Here is a 20,468-nt window from a genome sequence, read left to right as displayed (position 1 = left end):
AATAGGAGTGCGTTGTGGTCACAATGAGCTACAACAGTCTTCTGTCAAGTACATAGGAACCCAAACAAACCAACACAAGTATAATAGAATAACAACAGAAAATGCTGGAAACACTCAGCAGGCCAGGTAGCATCCGTGGAGAGAGAAACACCTCCATTCAGTCCGTAAGGGTGACCCCAAGCTTCCGGTCGCCTGTCACTTTAATTCTCCGCTCCACTCCCACTCTGACCTCTCCGTCCTCGGCCTCTTGCACTGTTCCAACGAAGCTCAACGTAAGCTCGAGGAACAGCACCTCATCTTTCGATTAGGCACTTTACAGCCTTCTGGACTCAACACTGAGTTCAACAATTTCAGACTATAACCCCTGCCCCCATTTTTTTCAGGTGGCCATCCCCATTTGCAACATATAGGGGTAAAAACTGGGTAGCGCCCCGAAAAAGTTAGCGCCCCCATGGACAATTTTCCCAGGCAATGCACCGAGAGGGAGGAGGGGTGCTACTGGAAGCGCCCCGCCTCCATCTTGGGGCGCTGCGAGCCAATATCGCGGTGCTATGTCGCTGTGGCACGTCGTGCCACGGTGCTGCTGGCCTTCCTCCCCTTATTAAAGGGGAGGGCCCTGGCGCAGCGCGTCCCGCCGCCCAGCTGGGCCACCAGGGATCGGGAATGCTGGCAAACAAGCCCGGCACTCAAGAGGAGTGCCGGGCTCACAGAAAGCAGCCGGCACCCCGTGGGGGGGCTTCACGGAGGCCGGGGACAGCAACGGGGGGCAGGTGCTGGCAGGCGGCCAGCAACAAAAATGGCCGCCCGCCACCTCCCCTTTAACTAGCGCTGCCCTGGCCGCAGGTAGGCCCCCCGACCCCGTCGGACATAGCGCCCGGCGGTAAGGCAGCAGGCGCCAACCAATATTACAGCCGGGGCGCGAGCGGGGTGCTGCACACGGTGATGATGTCATCTCTTAGGGCGCTAACGGGAGGCTCAAATCAACCAAATTTAGCCTCCTTAATCTCTCCTGCCTTCCATCCTAGCACAGACCGTCCCTTTAGTTCCTTCCTCCCATCCCTCCCACCCCCTTTCTGTTATGTCAGTACCTTTCTACCTAGACACAATTTAGGACTCAGAACTCAGAGATTCAAACATGAAGTGCTTTATTCAGGAAGGAAAGGAAGTTCTGGCAAGTTCCGAACAAAGAGAGCTAAACTTAACCAAGAGAACACCCAACCATTTATCTGCTGTGACAGCGCCACCACAGGTGGGAGGAGAACACACAATACATAACATATTCCTCCCCTCTTAAATGAAAGGTCCACATTATTCCTCAACAGGTAAGTTACTTTCAATGCACTCACTAACCAAGGGTAGAGGTAGACTGCCTCAAACCCTGACTTTACCCTGGGGTTTATTCTGCCCCAGTCTTGTGGGTAAGTCACTAAGCCTACAGATCCAAGCGTCTTGGAGGCCGCCGCTCTCTGACAGGATACCGGCGGTCATCGCTGGCTTCCACAGCAGTAGGCATTGACACAGGCCTGGATGGAGAAGGTGCCTGTGTCAGTCAAAAGTCAGGAGTTTGCACAGGTGGAACAGTCTCTATGACTTCCTGTGTTGGAGAAGAGCACTGTGGCAAAGGATGCTGGTTTGCGGTATCATCCGTAAACAGTTCAGGCCAACCAGCCGTTGGAGCCTCTGTGGCTGTCTCTGCTCCTAGCAACAGTTGATCTGTGTGTCTTCTCCAGACGACGTCCTCGGCAGTCTCAACTGTGTAAGACACAGGGCCCGTCTGCGCGATCACCGTAGCAGGAACCCATTTCAGTCCAGTGTTGTAGTTTCGAGCTAGGACGTGCTCTCCAGGGTGAAACCGTCTCTCCTTGGCTCTTTTCTCTCTCTTTTCAACTTGAGCTTGTTGTTGACAATGGACAACCTGTTCTGCCCTTGGAGGTTTGAGCAAGTCAAAACTTGTCCGCAACTGCCTCTTCATCATGAGCGAAGCGGGGGAAGTTTTGGTTGTGGCATGTGGCTCGTTCCTGTAGGACAACAGGAAGCTGTTCAGACGTTGGTGGATGGAGCCCTGACCTTGCGATGCCTTCAAGGCGTGCTTCAAAGTTTGCACAAACCTTTCTGCCAGGCCATTAGTAGAGGGATGATAGGGCGCAGACCTGATGTGTTGGACACCATTCACATGCAGGAAGGTTGCAAACTCCTGTGATACAAATTGTGGACCGTTGTCACTTACGAGTTGTTCTGGTGAGCCATAACAGCTGAACATCTCACCAAGTTTCTCAATTGTTTTCTCTGCCGTGGTAGACCTCATCACAGCGACCTCCGGCCACTTGCTACGAGCGTCCACAACCACCATAAACATCTTCTCTTTGAAAGGACCGACGAAGTCCACATGTACTCGCTGCCACACTTCTGCAGGCCAATCCCAGGGGTGCAGGGTTGCCAGCTGTGGAACATTCCGGACCCTTTGACATGGGGAACATGTTTTGGCTTTCTCCTTAATATTTCCATCAAGACCTGGCAACCAGAAGTAGCTTCTTGCCATTTCCTTCATCCGAACCATCCCACTGTGGCCTGTATGAAGTTGTTGCAGTATAGGTTCCCTCAGAGGTGGCGGAATGATGACACAGCGTCCCCAAAGAAGACAACCTGCCTGGACGGAAAGCTCATTTCTTTTTGAAACATAAGGTTTCAAACTAGGAGAATCTCCTATAGCTCTCCCTCGAATGACATTGTCCATTACCTCAGACAGGACTGGATCATTGCGGGTGTACCTTCGCACCTGAACTGCCGTGACAGGTGCTCCCTCCACTTGTCTAAAGTAGAAGATGTCTATCTGACGAGGCTCTGGGGGAGTAACAGGCAAGGGTAGCCTCGAGAGACCGTCTGCATTGCCGTGCAAGTCTGATTTGCGATATTTGATGTCATATGTGTGTCCTGACAACAGTAAAGCCGACCTTTGCATCCTGCTTGCAGCAAGAGACGGAATTCCGGTGTGGGGCCCGAAGATTGAAGTCAATGGACGGTGGTCCGTCAGGAGTGTGAACCTTCTCCCAAACAGGTACTGATGAAATTTTCAAATTCCAAAAACGATTCCCAAGGCCTCGCGCTCAATCTGTGCATAGTTACTCTCGGCCTTGTTCAAGGTGCGTGATGCGAAGGCGATAGGTTTCTCTTCACCAGAAGGCATGATGTGGGATATGACTGCTCCCACACCATATGGTGACGCATCACATGCTAGCTGCACGGGTAGCTTTGGGTCGAAGTGTGTCAGGACCTCCGATTTCAGCAATGCTTTCTTTGCTTGGGCGAAAGCTTCGTTGCACAGTTCAGTCCATTTCCATGTTTTGCCTTGACATAGCAACTGATGTAACGGCTTCAGCAATGTTGCTAAGTCTGGAATAAACTTCCCATAGTAGTTAAGTAGCCCCAGAAATGAACGTAACTGGCTCACATTCTGGGGTGCTGGGGCCTCCACGATCGCCTTGACCTTTGACGGCGCCTTATGCAGGCCAGTAGCGTCAATCACATGCCCCAGGTACTCAACTGAAGACTGAAAGAATTCACATTTGTCCTTATGAACTCTGAGTCCGTACTCTTTCAGTCGTTGTAGTGTCGCATCCAAGTTCAGAAGATGCTCCTCCTCATTTGTCCCAGTGACAAGGATATCGCCCAGGTAGCACCGGACTCCTGGCAGTCCCCTCAAAATCTGATCCATTGCCCTTTGGAATAGAGCAGGGGCCGACGTAATTCCAAACGGAAGGTGGCAGTACCTGTATAGCCCCTTGTGTGTCACAATTGTCAGCAGCTCCTTTGATTGGTCATCGACATGCATTTGTAGATAAGCCTGGCATAAGTCTATTTTGCTGAACTTTTGCCCTCCGGCCAGGCCCGTAAAAAGATCATCAATGAGGGTAAGAGGGTACTGTTCCGCAGACAGCGCCGGGTTAATAGTCACTTTAAAATCCCCGCAGATTCGAACAGATCCATCCTTTTTCAGGACAGGAACAATGGGTGTGGCCCATTTGCTCATGCTCACAGGCTCCAGGACTCCATTCTCGACTAAGGCCTCCAAGTTAGCCTCAACTTTTGGCCTAATTGCATAGAGTACAGGTCGGGCTTTGTGAAACTTCGGCTTGCTGTCAGGTTTAATGTCCAGTCTCACGCTGATCTTTTTCATGCTCCCAAGTTCCCCATTGAAGAGTTCTGCATGTTTGTTTAACACTGCAGTCAGACCTGACTCCCCTTTTGACATCATGCGGACTGCAGGCCAGTCCAGCGTGATTTTCTCTAGCCACGCACGTCCCAGTAGCGATGGGTAATTTCCCTTTACCACTTATAGTGGCAGTTTCGCAGTCTGTCCGTTCAATTTAACTGTCACCTCAATGGCGCCTCTCATGGCCACAGGTTCGCCAGTATACGTCTTTAGCACAATGTTTGTTGGCTGAAGGGTAAGATGCTTTAGCATTTTGTTGTAGACAGTGTCTGAAACAAGGGACACAGCCGTGCCTGTGTCCACCTCCATCCGCATTGATTGTCCCTCCACCAGTGGTGATACCCAGTAGCCATTTGAACCACCTGCAACCATCAGTATGTGCACCTCTTCCTCCTCAGAGGTGTCGCTCCCCTCTGTTTTGCTTGTTCCATCATACTGCACTGAATGAACACTCCTTTTCCTCTCTTGTCCAAATACAGACATCTTGCTTTCATGCTTCCCAGCTCGGTCTGTTCTTTTTTTACCTCTACAGGCGCGTTCAATGTGACCCTTTTTGCCACAATTTTGGCATTCCAGCTCTGTACACCAGCAGTCATTAGCGTGATGGCCCGTTTTCCCACAACGGTAACATGTGCCGTTCCGCGCACCTTTCGGCTCAGACAACACCTTGTGAACTCTCCCTGTTGAACTCAACTGGTGAGCCTCCTTTTCCGCCATCTCCATGGAGACACTAACTTCAATGGCCTTTTCAAGAGTAAGGTTGTCCTCAGTAAGAAGGCGCTTCTGTGCGGCTGCATTTTGCAGACCACACACGAGTCTGTCTCTAATGGTGTCCTTCAGCACCTCCTTGAACTCGCAGTGTTCTGACAACCTTTTTAAAGCAGCAATAAACATCGTCACTGATTCCCCCTCCTCTTGATTCCGTTTGTGAAATCTAAATCTCTCAGCAATAACCAGAGGTTTTGGTGAAAAATGTGCTCCAAGAATTTCCACTAGTTGCTTATATGTTTTCATTCCTGGCTTATCTGGCTGCACGAGGCTGCGAAGTAAATTGAATGTCTTCGGCCCCATTACACTCAAAAAGGTAGGCACGACCTTTTCGTTTGCCACCGCATTCACCAATACAAAATGGTCAAAACGTTCCGTATATGCTCCACATTTTCATCAAAATCACCAATGTCTCCGAATATAGTAGCCATCTCACGTTTCAAATTAAAATTTCTGTTTACTCACTGCCGTAATGTTAATGTGATGCTGCAATCTCTGTTCCGAGTGTTTTGTAGTCGAAAACAAGAAAGCTCCCACAACGCAGATTCATCCCATCCTCATCGCCACTTGTGTCAGTACCTTTCTACCTAGACACAATTTAGACTCAGAACTCAGAGATTCAAACATGAAGTGCTTTATTCAGGAAGGAAAGGAAGTTCTGGCAAGTTCCGAACAAAGAGAGCTAAACTTAACCAAGAGAACACCCAACCATTTATCTGCTGTGACAGCGCCACCACAGGTGGGAGGAGAACACACAATACATAACACTTTCCCTACCTCTGTACCTGCTTAAAACCTGTTTGATCCCTAACTTTTTCCAGTTCTGACGAAGGGTCACAGACCTGAAACGTTAACTCTGTTTCTCTCTCCACAGATGCTGCCTGACCTGCTGAGTGTTTCCAGCATTTTCTGTTGTTATTTCAGAATTCCAGCATCCGCAGTATTTTGCTACTGTAGAAGTATAATGGAATTGTACTTCCTTCTCCCCCACCATTGACGGCTGTGCCTACAGCTGCTTAGGTTACACTCTCAGGAATTCCCTCCCTAAACCTCTCTGCCTCTCCATTTGCCTCTCCTCCTTTAAGACCCTTTTTAAAAGCAACCTCTTTCATCAAGCTTTCGGTCACCTGTCGTAATCCCTCCTGCTTTGGATCTGCGACCATTATCTTCAAATTCCAGTGAAGCTCATTGGGACAATTTTTTACGTTAAAAACACTGTGACCGCGATTTTGCTCACCTCGGTGAGTCCATGGTGGGTGACGTCGGTGGCGGGTCCTGACCCCGCTACTGGCTCCATCCCGCTCTGTGAAATGATTTTCCCTTGATGGGGCTTGTTAAGCCCGCCCAGCGCGCTTCCCGGCCAATTAGAGGAAGTGGGTCTGGTGACGTCATTTGATGACGTGCCATCAGACAGTTTCCTTAAAGGGACCACGGCCACATTGAGTTTGACATTTGTGCTGTCAGTGTTCTACAGCACTGAGGTGCTGCAAACACTGACAAGCACTGTACAGACGTGCACGACTGCACCCAGGCTCTCACATGACTCCCTCCATATGCTTATGGAGGGAGTCACAACACGCAGGGAGGTTCTCTTCCCTTCCAAAGGTGGAAGAGACCTCCCCAGAAGATCAACACAGCCTGGTTGCACATTGCAGAGGAGAGCACAGACAGGGATGTGGTCAGGAGGACCTGGGTGCAGTGTTGCAAATGGTTTAATGATCTCAGTAGATTACAAAATGTTAGTACAAAGCCACACTCGACCTCATCCTGCTGTGCCACTCATCACATCGCCATCACTCTGCCTTCCCTACCCTACTCCTGCACATCCTTACTCACACCAACTTACCTTGCACCTCCACCCATCCCTCTGTATCTACATTATCACTCCCCCATCTCACTAGCCACCCCTCACACTCACCCTCATCCTAGTGCAATCATACCAACTAACAACACACAAGGGTAGGCACTTGGGTGTGTTATCCAATGCTCATGTAAAGTTTCTGTTAATGTGGTGTCAAACATTGAAATCTTTATTTTCAACACTTTGCGTTCTTTGGAAGTGGTTTAGTGAGTTGCAGTGAATGGTGAGACATAACCGTACCCCCCACAATGGTGATGAGTGTGAAAGGAATGACTTGGGCATTGTAGGGATGGTGTTGGTGTGGGGTGGTGCCAACCTGGCGCATCATGTGGCATCCAGGTTTAACAGCATCAAGTGAAGTAAATCTGGCCATGGTGAGGCCATCCCTGGCTTCCCGGGCAGCAATGTGGTCAGGTGTTGATGCCCTGTGTCCTGTGTAGCATCAGGTGATTGCGGAGAAGGTTGGTGTTGTTGGTGCTGCTGGTGTGCCTGGTGCTGCTGGTGTTGGGGCTAATTGTGGTGGGATTCTGAGGACCAAGGTGAGAGAGTATAAAGGGCACCCATGTTGATGGAATAAATGGCAGGTGAAGTAGAGATGACAGAAGCGATCTGTCAATGGTGAGAGAGGTAATGAAGTCAGACTGGATGGAGACTTGTGTAAAGACTTGCTGCATGGTGAATCTGTTGTGGAAATGCAGTGAGGAAGAGCTTGTGGCTGAGGGAAGATATCTCTAAGGTGGGAGCTTTTACTTTACATTTGAAGCTGTCAACTCAACAGGCCAGTTCTGACGAAGGGCCATTGGCCTGAAACGTTAACTCTGTTTCTCTCTCCACAGATGCTGCCTGACCTGCTGAGTATTTCCAGCATTTTCTGTTTTTATTTTTTTTAATTATAGCTGATTCAATGGCCACTGACCTCCCACCTCAGCTTGACAGATGTGATCCCCGAGCAGCGAGGACCCCATGGGCGAGCACATAAAATCAAAAGGTGAGCTCAAATGTGTTCTTAATGATCTCTAAACAAGGTCATAATTACTTGCTGCGTGTCGGGTCTGCTCAGCACTGACATACCTGACATCGGGGAAAGGCGCATGGCGGCGGGTTCACAGAGGGACCCTGACCCACTGGGGAGAAAAAACACTTTCCCACCCAACCCGCCACCGATCGCGCCTGTTGACCCCCCTGCAAAATCTCAGCCTATATTGTTGTTGTTGATGCTGTTATGGGTGAATAGATATCTGGAGCTCATTGGGCATTCAGTTTATTCTATGCATATTCACTTATTAGCATCTCAAGGATCTAGTTTTCCTCATAACTGTGCAAGCCATTTCCTTGGGTACAAGTTACAAAGAATTGCCACTTTGTTGTTCTCTCTCACTGTCGCCAACACAGGCATCCATGGGCTTTCCTCTTAATTTTAGTTTTTAAAAGAACACATTTAGAAACACAATCGTCTCATCTTAACCTCTGCAGCAATGGAACTTTTTTCTCTGATTTGGTTCAAAGGTTTGGCCCAAAGGCCCGAAACCTGGACAAGGTTGGTATTATGGGGTAGATTGGGGTAACTTCACGCTAGCAGCGAAGTACCTTGCCCACTGCCAGTGGGTATTGATACATCGTGGTCACACTGCACGTGAGTTTCTGTCACGTACTTGTGGGCAGAGTGCTATGCCAGCTTGGGAAAATTACCCTTACATGTGCACAGACAGTGAACGCAGCCACTGTCGGATGGAGTTATACATCTACTTACAGGGGGCAGGGGTTAACAAACTGCACAAAACCCTGTGCCGGGAACTCCTCCCATTCCGTTACTTCACCGGAAGTGTGGCAGAATCCCCATTTAAGTACGTCAACCAAAGCCTCATCCACTTTAGGTGAAATTCAACGGCTGACTGAAATTATGGACTACATCTTCATAAAAGAGTAACAAATCACAACTGGGGATGTAGGGAATGTATAAATTCAAAGTGAGGATCAGTACTGGTAAACTACCAATGAGGAAAGACTAAGGACAATGAACATAAAGATCAAGCACATGTAGTTGGCAACATTTACAAATAAAAGAATGGAGAAGCTGAACCATTCAAATTGCTTCCAAATAGCTTTTAAAGTCCTTTCAGCTGCCACCTGATTTCCACCACTAAGCTAAGCACTAATTATTTGTTTTGTAATAAAGACAAAAAAAATTACAAGATTAAATCTAACTTTACAATAGGCATTACTGTGTTTGGAAAACCAAAACAGTGCTTTCAAACTACATCAGAGGCCTGTGCCCGTGTTAGAAGCCTGAATCACTTTCCCAGACCCATGGCCGTTAGCTGAAGCGAGCAGGCTAAAGCTCCCAGCATGTACCTATGCATAAAACTTCTAGAAATGTTTATGATTGTCAATAGGATGGGCCAGTCATGCATGGTCAGCGGGATTGTAAACAGTGTCTTCTCCAAAACATCCAAGTTGAGGTGAAGCATATAATCTCTTCACTTTTTCTGAGGTAATTTTCCTGGGGAAAAAAATTGGGTTTACTGTATTAAATAGTTGCTTAAAGTGTGTTCAATATGTGATAAATAAAACTTTAAACAATGTCATATCTCAAAATGCAATCTTAATACTTTGTAATGTATTCCAGTTGTTTTCATTGATTGGTGTTCTTTTATTTGTTTATATTAAGAGCATCTATCAGGCCAAGCCCTCTCAGAATCTTATGTTTCAATTTTTTTGATACATTCATGGTTGTGGGCGTCACTGGCAAGTTATTGCCCAACCCCAATTGCCCTTGAGAAGGTAGTGGTGGGGCACCTTCTTGACAACTGAGTGACTTGCTGGGCCATTTCAGAGGGCAGTTAAGAGTCAACCACATTGCTGTGGGTCTGAAGTCACATATAGGCCAGACCGGGTAAGGACAGCAGATTTCCTTCCCTAAAGGACATTAGTGGGACACATAGGGGGAGAAATTCAGTATAGCCCTGCTTGGGGTGCTAACTTCGCCGGGGCGCTAGAAGTAGCGCCCCAGAAAAATTAGTGTCCCCGCGCCGGAAATTGGTCGGTTGCGCCCCAAAGGGAAGTGGGGCGCTACTGGAGGTGCCCCGCCTCCCTCTTGGGGCGCTGCGAGTGAATATCGTGGCGCTACGTGCCGCAGCGCCACACGCTGCGGCATGTCGCGCTGCGGTATTGCAGGCCTTCCTCCCCTTCTTAAAGGGGAGGGGCCTTGTGCAGCGCGATCTGGGGCCCAGCTGGGCCCCCGGGGATCGGGAGCGCAGGCAAAAGAGCCCGGCACCCAAGAGAAGTGCCGGGCTCTTGGAGCGCAGCCGGCACTCCACGGGGCGGGGGGTTCTGAAGGCTGGGGACGGGAGCGCAGGTAGGTGCTGGCAGGCAGCCAACAACAAAAATGGCCGCCCCGCACCTCGCCTTTAATTTGCGCCTCCCCGGCCACAGGTAGGCCACCCTGATCCTGTCGGACATAGCGTCCGGTGGTAAATCAGGGGGCGCTCCCAAAGATCGCGGCCGGAGCATGAGCGGGGCGCTGCGCACACCAATGACGTCATCGCCAGCGGCGCTGCGCTAACGGTTAGTGCCACCACTAACCTCCCGCTGAATTTTGCGGGAGGCGTGGGCAGTGCCGCGCCCGGGCGCTAGCTGGTTTGCGCCCCACTTAGCGCCCTCTGAAGGCGCTAACGGGTGGCGCAACCAACTGAATTTTTCCCCCATAGGTTTTTACAACAATCCGGTAGTTTCATGGTCACCATTACTGATAATAGCTTCTTATTCCAGATTTATTTAATTAACTGAATTTAAATTCCCCAACTGGTGGGATTTGAACTCATGTCTCTGAATTACTAGCCACTATGCCACTGTTCCCATAGAGATCACCTCTCATCCATCTAAACTCCAGAGAGTATCGGCCCAATCTCTACTCAATCTCTCATTGTAGGACAACCCTCTCATCCCAGGAATCAATCTAGTGAACCTTTGTTTCACCCCTTCTAAGGCAAGTATATCATACTGATTCTCTATCTTAATACCACATTCCCATGCTCTCCCCATACCCCTTGATGCCTTTTGTGTCTAGAAATCTATCTACAGTATCTCCTTCTTAAATATATTCAGTGACTTGGCCTCCATGGCCTTCTGTGGTAGAGAATTCCACAGGTTCACCACCTTCTGAGTGAACAAATTTCTCCTCATCTCAGTCCTAAATGTCCTACCCCGTATCCTGAGACTGTGATCCCTCGTTCTCGACCACCCAGCCAGGGGGAACATCCTCCCTGCATCCAGTCTGTCTAGCCCTGTCAGAATTTTATATATTTAAATGAGATCCCCTCTCATTCTTCTATACTCTAGTGAATACAGGCCTAGTCGACCCAATCTGTCCTCTTTCTACAGTTCTGCCATCCCAGGAATCAGTCTCGTGAACCTTCGCTGCACACCCTCTATGGCAAGTATATCCTTTCTTAGGTAAGGAGACCAAAATTGCACACAGTACTCCAGGTGTGGTCGCACCAAGGCCCTGTACAATTGTAGTAAGACATCCTTGCTCTTGTACTCAAATCCTCATGCAATGAAGGCCAACATACCATTTGTCTTCCTAACTGCTTGCTGCACCTGCATGTTTGCTTTCAGTGACTGGTGTACAAGAACACCCAGGTCCCTCTGTACATCAACATTTCCCAATCTATCACCATTTAAATAATACTCTACCTTTCTGTTTTTCCTACCGAAGTGGATAACTTCACATTTATCAATGTTATACTGCATCTGCCATGCATTTGCCCACTCACTCAACTTGTCTTGGAAGGGGAGGGTGAACAGCCAGTTGTCGTGGTGCATATAGGTACCAACGATATAGGTAAAAAGCGGGATGAGGTCCTAAAAGCTGAATATAGGGAGTTAGGAGGTAAATTAAAAAATATGACCTCAAAGGTAGTAATCTCAGGGTTGCTACCAGTGCCACGTGCTAGTCAGAGTAGAAATAGAAGGATATTTCAGATGAATACGTGGCTAGAGGAATGGTGCAAGGGGCAGGGATTCAAATTCCTGGGACATTAGAACCGGTTCTGGGGGAGGTGGGACCAGTACAAAACGGACGGTTTGCACCTGGGCAGGACTGGGGCCGAGGTCCTAGGGGGAGTGTTTGCTAGTGCTGTGGGGGAGGGTTTAAACTAAAATGGCAGGGGGTTGGGAACCTGTGCAGGGAGACAGAGGAAAGGAAAACAAGGATAGAAGCAAAAGACAGAAAGGAGAAAAGCAAAAGTGGCAGTCAGAGTAATCAAGGGTTTAAATCAAACATGGCCACAGTAAATAATAATTCTAAAAGGTCTAAGAGTGTTACAAAAACAAGCCTGAAGGCTTTGTGTCTTAATACGAGGAGCATTCGTAATAAGGTGGATGAATTAGCTGCGCAAATAGATGTAAATGGATATGATATGATTGGGATTATGGAAACATGGCTCCAGGGTGACTAGGGCTGGGAACTCAACATCCAGGGGTATTCAATATTCAGGAAAGACAGGCAAAAAGGAAAAGGAGGTGGGGTAGCATTGCTGGTTAAAGAGATTAACACAATTGTAAGGAAGGATATTAGCTCTGATGATGTAGAATCTGTATGGGTAGAGCTGAGAAATACCAAGGGACAGAAAATGTTAGTGGGAATTGTATACAGACCCCCAAACAGTAATGCTGAGGTTGGGGATGGCATTAAACGGGAAATTAGAGACGCGTGCAATAAGGGCACAGCAGTTATCATGGGTGACTTTAATCTACATATAGATTGGGCTAACCAAATTAGTAACAATACTGTGGAGGAGGAATTCCTGGAGTGTATACGGGATGGTTTCCTGGACCAATATGTCGAGGAACCAACTAGAGATCAGGCCATCTTAGACTGGATATTATGTAATGAGAAAGGAATAATTAGCAATCTTGTTGTGCGAGGCCCCTTGGGGCGGAGCGATCATAATATGATTGATTTCTTCATTAAGATGGAGAGTGAAGTATTTGACTCAGAGACTAGGGTCCTGAATTTAAATAAAGGAAACTACGATGGTATGAGGCGCGAGTTGGGGAGGATTGATTGGGGAATGTTACTCAAAGGGTTGATGGTGGATAGGCAATGGCAAACATTTAAAGATTGCATGGATGAACTACAGAATTTGTTCATCCCTGTTTGGCATAAAAATAAAACAAAAAAGATGAATCAACCGTGGCTAACAAGGGAAATTAGGAATAGCATAAGATCCAAGGAGAGGACATATAAAATGGCCAGAAAAAGCAGCAAACCTGAGGATTGGGAACAGTTTAGGATTCAACAAAGGAGGACAAAGGGATTAATTAAGAGGTGGGGGGAAGTATGAGAGTAAGCTTTCAGGGAACATAAAAACTGACTTTAAAAGCTTCTATAGATATGTGAAGAGAAAAAGATTGGTGAAGTCAAGCGTAGGTCCCTTGCAGTCAGAATCAGGGGAATTTATAATGGGGAACAAAGAAATGGCAGACCAATTAAGTACATACTTTGGTTCTGTCTTCACAAAGGAGGACACAAATAACCTCTCAGAGATGTTGGGGAAGATAGGGTCTAATGAGAGGGAGGAACTGAAAGAAATCAGTATTTGTAGGGAAATGGCGTTAGGGAAATTGACGGCATTGAAGGCTGATAAATCCCCAGGGCCTGATAATCTACACCCTAGGGTACTTAAGGAAGTGGCCCAAGAAATAGTAGATGCATTGCTGGTCATCTTCCAAAATTCTATAGACTCTGAAACAGTTCCCATGGATTGGAGGGTAGCTAATGTTACCCCACTATTCAAAAAAGGTGGTAGAGAGAAAACGTGGAATTATGGACCGGTAAGCCTGACATCAGTAGTGGGGGAAATGCTAGAGTCCATTATAAAAGATGTAATAGCAGAGCACTTGGAAAACAGTGACAGGATCGGACAAAGTCAACATGGATTTACAAAAAGTAAATCATGCTTGACTAATCTACTGGAATTTTTTGAGGATGTAACTTGTAAAATAGATAAGGGAGAACCAGTGGATGTGGTGTATTTGGACTTTCAGAAGGCTTTCGATAAGGTCCCGCATAAGAGATTAGCGTGTAACGTTAAGGCACATGGGATTGGGGGCAAGGTACTGACTTGGATAGAGAACTGGTTGGCAGACAGGAAGCAAAGAGTTGGAATAAACGGGTCTTTTTCCGAGTGGCAGGCAGTGACTAGTGGGGTACCGCAGGGATCGGTCCTAGGACCCCAGCTATTCACAATATATATTAATGATCTAGATGAGGGAACTAGATGTAATATCTCCAAGTTTGCAGACAACACAAAGCTGGGTGGGCGTGTGTGCTGTGAGGAGGATGCCGAGAAACTCCAGTATGATTTGGACAGGCTGGGTGATTGGGCAGATGCATGGCAGATGCAGTATAATGTGGATAAATGCGAGGTTATCCACTTTGGGGGCAAAAACAGGAAGGCAGATTATTATCTGAACGGCAATAGATTGGGAGAAGGGGAAGTGCAACGAGACCTGGGTGTCCTTGTGCACCAGTCGCTGAAGGTAAGCATGCAGGTGCAGCAGGCGGTTAAGAAGGCAAATGATATGTTGGCCTTCGTAGCGAGAGGGTTTGGGTACAATAACAAGGATGTCTTGCTGCAGTTGTACAGGGCCTTGGTGAGATAACACCTTGAGTATTGTGTGCACTTTTGGTTGCCTTATCTGAGCAAGGATGTTCTTGCCATGGAGGGATTGCAGTGAAGATTCACCAGACTGATACCTGGGATGGCAGGAATGATGTATGAGGAGAGATTGGGTTGATTGGGCTTATACTCGCTAGAGTTTAGAATAATGAGAGGGGATCTCATTGAAACTTATTAAATTCTAACATGACTGGAGAGACTTGATGCAGGAAGGATGTTCCCGATGGCCGGGGAGTCCAGGACCAGGGGTCACAATCTAAGGCTAAGGGGTAAGCCATTTAGGACAGAGATGAGGAGGAATTTCTTCACCCAAAGAGTGGTGAACCTGTGGAATTCACTACCACAGAAGGCAGTTGAGGCCAATTCATTAAAGATATTCAAGAAGGAGTTAGATATATTTCTTAAGGCTAAAGGGATCAAGGGATATGAGGAGAAGGCAGGGACAGGGTACTGAATTTGGATGATCAGCCATTATCTCATTGAATGGCGGAGCAGTCTTGAGGGGCCGAATGGCCTACTCCTGCTACTATCTTCTATGTTTCTATGTCTAAATCGCCTTGAAGCCGCTTTGCATCCTCCTCACAACTTACAATGCCACCTAGTTTGGTGTCGTCAGCAAACTTGGAAATATTACATTTGGTTCTCTCATCCAAATCATTGACATAGATTGTGAATCGCTTGTGCCCACGCACTGATCCCTGTGTGGGAGAGGGGGGCGGAGGGGAAGGAGGAAGAGGAGAAGGAGAAGGGGGAGGGGGGTAAGGGAAGGAGGGGGAAGGGGGAGGGGGAGGGGGAGGGAGAAGGTGGGAAGGGGAGGAGGAAGGGGGAGCAGGAGGGGGGAAGGGGAGGGGGAGGAGGAGGGGGAGGGGAGGGCGAGGGGTAGGGGGAGGAGGAGAGGAGGGAGGAGAGGAGGGGGATGGGAGGGGAGAGGGGGGAGGGGGAGAGGGGAGTGGGGGAGGGGGCGGGGCAGTGGGAGAGGGGTGAGGGGAGAGGAGGAGGGGCGGGGGAGGGGAGGGGGAGGGGAGAGGTGAGGGGGAGGAGGGGAGGGGAGGGGGGGAGGGGGGAGGGAGGGGGGAGGGAGTCAGAAGTGGGAGGGGAGGGGAGAGCGGGGGAGGTGAGAGGGGGAGGGGGAATGTTGAGGGTGAGGGGAGGGGAAGGGGAGGAAGGGAGGGGGTGGTGAAGGGGTGAGGAGGGGGAGGAGGGGGAGTGGGAGTGAAAGGAGTGTAGTGTCCGCGCGTTAATAATACACGGACTGCAGGAGAACAATAAAACAGGTATTTACTGAACAGAGAGTAATTCAAGACTGAAATACAGAAGCCTGCTGTGGCTTTATATACAGGGGTGGTCACTGCCGGTACTGCAGTATAGAATCAGTTCTTCTCTTAAAGGTACATACACAACAATTCCTCCCCTTTTAGATAAACAGTACATAACATTCATTTAACAACTAAATAATAACTAATTACAATTACAATTTTCTCTGTACTATATACATCAACTGAAATAATCATTTATAAGTTCAGTCTTTGAGGAGGCTTCCTGATCCTGACTGGATAGCGCCTTTCTCGAGTATCCTGTTCTTGCGGCGGAGTTGACTCTGGCTCATTGTCATTGGTTGGTTCGTCAGCTTCCAATACCACTGCTTCTGAGGTAGACGCAATCTGTACTTCGGGTTGATTACCAGGTGCACCTGCTCGTGGTATGGGTTTGGCTTGTTCCTGTGACTCTAGAATCTGGTCAGCATGGCGTCTCACGATGCTCTCTCCAATGTCCACTGTGTACATTAATGGTCCCTGCTGTGTGCATATCGTTCCTGGCTGCCATTTATCTGTTCGGTAGTCGCGGGCCAAGACTGGTTGCCCTATCTTGAAGCTCCTGGTTGGCTTCTCATTTATGTGCTGGAATTGCTTATCCTCAACATCTCGTCTTATGTTTGGTTTGAGCAAATCCAGGGGACATCTTAGCCTTCGGTTGAAGAACATTATGGCTGGAGCTTGGTTGGTGACTGCATGTGTCACATTCCGGTAAGCAAACAAGAAATTATCCACCTTGTGTTGTAGTGGTATGTCGTCGTTATACATTGCCTTTATTGCCTTTTTAAAGGTCTGAACAAACCTCTCAGCCAATCCATTTGTGGCTGGATGATATGGGGCAGATGTGTAATGTTTCACCCCATTATTCCTCAGAAATCTCCGGAAATCCTCGGACACAAACTGTGGCCCATTGTCGGAGCAAATCTGTTCTGGCAAGCCATTCCAGGCGAAGATGGTCCGTAGGACTGCAATAGTTTTCTCCGTGGTGGTGGAGGACATTTTGATGACCTCTGGCCATTTCGAATGGGCATCCACAGCGATTAGGAACATTGAGTCCATAAATGGACCAGCAAAATCAATGTGTACCCGTTGCCATGGAGATGAGGGCCACTCCCATGGATGTAGCGGGGCCTGTGGTGGAGCGTTTTGGACCTTCTGGCATCCTGTGCATCTCTTGGTCATATCCTCGATTTCTTTATCGATTCCCGGCCACCACACAAACGCCCTGGCTAGGCTCTTCATTTTTACCCCTCCCAGATGACCCTCATGAAGCTCATTGAGCACTCTATCTCTCAACTTGGGTGGAATTACCACTCGGGATCCACACATCAAGGTCCTCCGGCACACTGACAGCTGTTCTCTCCTTGGCGAGAATGCTGGCAACAGTGAGTTGCCATGTGCTGGCCATCCCTTCACCATCAAATCATAGACCCGAGAGAGTGTCGGGTCATTTCGGGTTTCCTTCTCTATACTTGAGTTTGTAACAGGTAGACATTCGACTATGGTCGCATGGAATATCTCAACAGGGTCCACTGCAGGTGCTTCCTCTACCGTAGGCAACGGTAGGCGCGACAGCCCATCAGCGTTTCCATGCTGTTTCGTACCCTTGTACTCTATGTCGTACTGATGTGCCCCTAGAAAAAGTGACCATCTTTGCAGCCGTGGCGCCGTCATCACCGGAACGCCCTTCTTCGGGTTAAAAATGGAGACCAGGGGCTGATGATCAGTCAGTAGGGTGAATTTCTGCCCGTGCAGATAGTGATTGAACTTCTTCACCCCCCACACCAGGCTGAGGGCCTCCCTGTCAATCTGGGCGTAGTTATGCTTGGCTGAGGTTAACGAGCGCGACGCAAAGGCTATTGGCCTCTCTGAACCGTCAAGGAATTTGTGTGACAGCACCGCTCCGATGCCGTAGGGAGATGCATCACATGCTAACCGAATCGGTAGTGTTGGATTGTAGTGGGCCAATACTTCTTTTGAAGTGATTAGGCATTTACATTTCTGAAAGGCACGCTTACACTCATCACTCCATTTCCATGTTACTCCAGTTTGCAGTAGGGCGTTCAGTGGGTGCAGAATTGTAGATAAATTCGGCAAGAACTTATGGTAGTAGTTCACCAACCCGAGGAACGACCTCAGTTGCGACACATTTTCCGGTGCTGGAGCCTTGACTACAGCCTCAATCTTGTCCGGCGACTTATGCAACCCTTCCTCATCAATCATGTGGCCACAATATGAGATTTGTCTCCTGAAGAACTCGCATTTGCGGCGGTTGGCTCGTAGCCCATATTCCTGTAATCTAGTGAGCACCTGCTCCAGGTTGGCAAGGTGTTCACTGTCCTTTTCGCCCGTATCCAGGATGTCGTCCAAATAACACTGGGTCCCCGGGATCCCTTGCAGGACTTGTTCCATCGCCCTCTGCCAAATAGCCGGGGCTGATGCTACCCCGAATACCAGTCGATTGTAAAGGCCTTTGTGAGTGTTTATCGTGAGGTATTTCCTAGATGCTTCTTCCACCTCCATTTGTAGATACGCTTGGGCCAGATCAGTCTTTGTAAAGCGTTTCCCTCCAGATAGTGAGGCGAAAATATCTTCTATCCGTGGAAGTGGATATTGTACTGTGTGCAGGACTGGGTTCACAGTTACCTTGAAGTCCCCACAGATGCGAACCTTCTTCGGCTCCCCAGGCGTGCTGCTCAATGATTTCTTCATTACAGGAACGATGGGTGTGGCCCACTCGCTCCAGTCCACCTTGGACAGCACACCCGAACTCTCCAGACTCTCCAGCTCTGCTTCAACGGCTGGGCGGATCGCGTAAGGTATCGGTCTGGCCTTAAAAAAAATTGGGTTTACATTATCTTCGATTTTTATCATTGCCGTTACTCCTTTTAGAGTCCCAAGTCCTTGTTGGAACACCTCTTTTGCGTCAGTTAGAATTTTTGACAGTCGTCCAGGTATGACATCATCATCCTTTTTGTCAGTCACAGTTAGCGCCTGAATGGAATGCCAATCCAATTGTATTTTTCGGATCCATTCACGTCCCAGTAATGGTGGTCCTCCATCTTGTAGTATATATAGATACAGTTTCTGTGTTTCCTTGCTGTTGTATTCAACTGGCACCCTTATTTTTCCTCTGGGGTAGACTTTTTGCCCCGTGTATGTCTTCAATACAATGGATGTGTCCTTCAAGGGTATGTGTGAGAATAGCCACTCATAGTCTCATCGATTCATGACAGTTAGGGCTGATCCTGTTTCCAATTCCATCTTTACTGGGGACCCTACTATCATGAGGGTGACCCAAATGGTTCGGTGATCCTCCTTTGCGATCACCTTGTGTAACTTTAGACAACTTAGTCTCCTGCTCCCGGAGTCCTTATCACTCTCCTGATCTTCCGAACTACTGTCTGTCAATTTCTTTACTTTCTTGTACTTTTCCTTAGTAGTTCTTGTAGTGTTGGTTTTCTTTCCCGACCTGCAGACTCTTGCTATGTGTCCCATTTTCCCACATTGCCTGCATACTTTGCCCTTAACCCAGCAGTCCTTCTGATCATGGGTTGTTCTGCCGCAGCGATAGCACTTTTCTGCTCCATACGCCATTTCGTTAGTGCGGTATTCTTGTGGTTTCTGTTGTATTTCCGCAGCTCCCCGTGCTGCTGCTTCGTAGGATACTGCCACGCTGAAAGCCTGTTCTAGCGTCAGGTCCTTTTCCGAAAATAGTCGTTTCTGGGTTCCTTCACTCTGGAGCCCGCAGACAAACTTATCCCGCAAGGTGTCTGCCAGTCCTGCTCCGAACTGGCAGTGCTTCGATAACTTGCGTAGTTCCGTAAGATAGTCAGCATTGCTCTCATCTTTGTGCTGGTTTCTTTTATGGAACTTGAATCGTTCTCCTATCAGCAGCGGTGTAGGGTTTAGGTGTTCCTGTAAGATATTAACAATCTCCTCAAAACTTTTCTCCATTGGTTTAGCTGGGGTAATTAAATTCCGCAATAGGCCGTACGTTCTCGCGCCCATCAAATTTAATAATACTGACACCTTCTTTCTATCGGCCACCTCATTTGCCTTGCAGTCCACTTCAATTCTTTCCACATACGTGGTCCAGTCTTCTACCTTGTTGTCGAAAGCAGTGATACTGCCACTTTTCGGCATCTTGGGTGATTTAAAATGGTGCCTCCCGCGCTTTTTCTTCTTCACCAATGGATTAAAATGGCACCTCCCGCGCTTTTCCTTCTTCCCCAATGGAATAAAATGGCGCCTCCCGCACTTTTCCTTCTTCCCCTTGCTGCCACGCTGCTCCTAGCGTTCTGCAGGGTAATGGCGGCGACCCGCGGCTTCGGCGCGTCTCACTTTTCCTTCCCCTTGTTTTATTTTCGCTACACTGCCCGGTTCTTGAGCACTGACTGCGCCCTGTGCGCTCCGCCCTCTCTCTCTCTCTTTTCCTCCCGACGACGCTGCACGGCCCCTTTGCAGAGCCGCTCAATCGAGCTCGAGCCCGCCGCAGTCCGGAAGGGTCAGCGCACTACCTGCTACCAGCACGATTTGCTGGAACACCTTGACTGGGGAGCCAAGCCCAGCTCTGCACAGCCTCTCCTGCAACTCTCCGAACTCCGAGGGATCCTTGGGCGGTTGCCCGC

This window comes from Somniosus microcephalus, chromosome 27 (assembly GCF_052327205.1).
Source record: "Somniosus microcephalus isolate GS21.2 chromosome 27, FLI_Smic_1.0, whole genome shotgun sequence".
Lineage (NCBI taxonomy): Eukaryota > Metazoa > Chordata > Chondrichthyes > Squaliformes > Somniosidae > Somniosus > Somniosus microcephalus.
Note: the sequence above shows the minus strand (reverse complement) of the source record.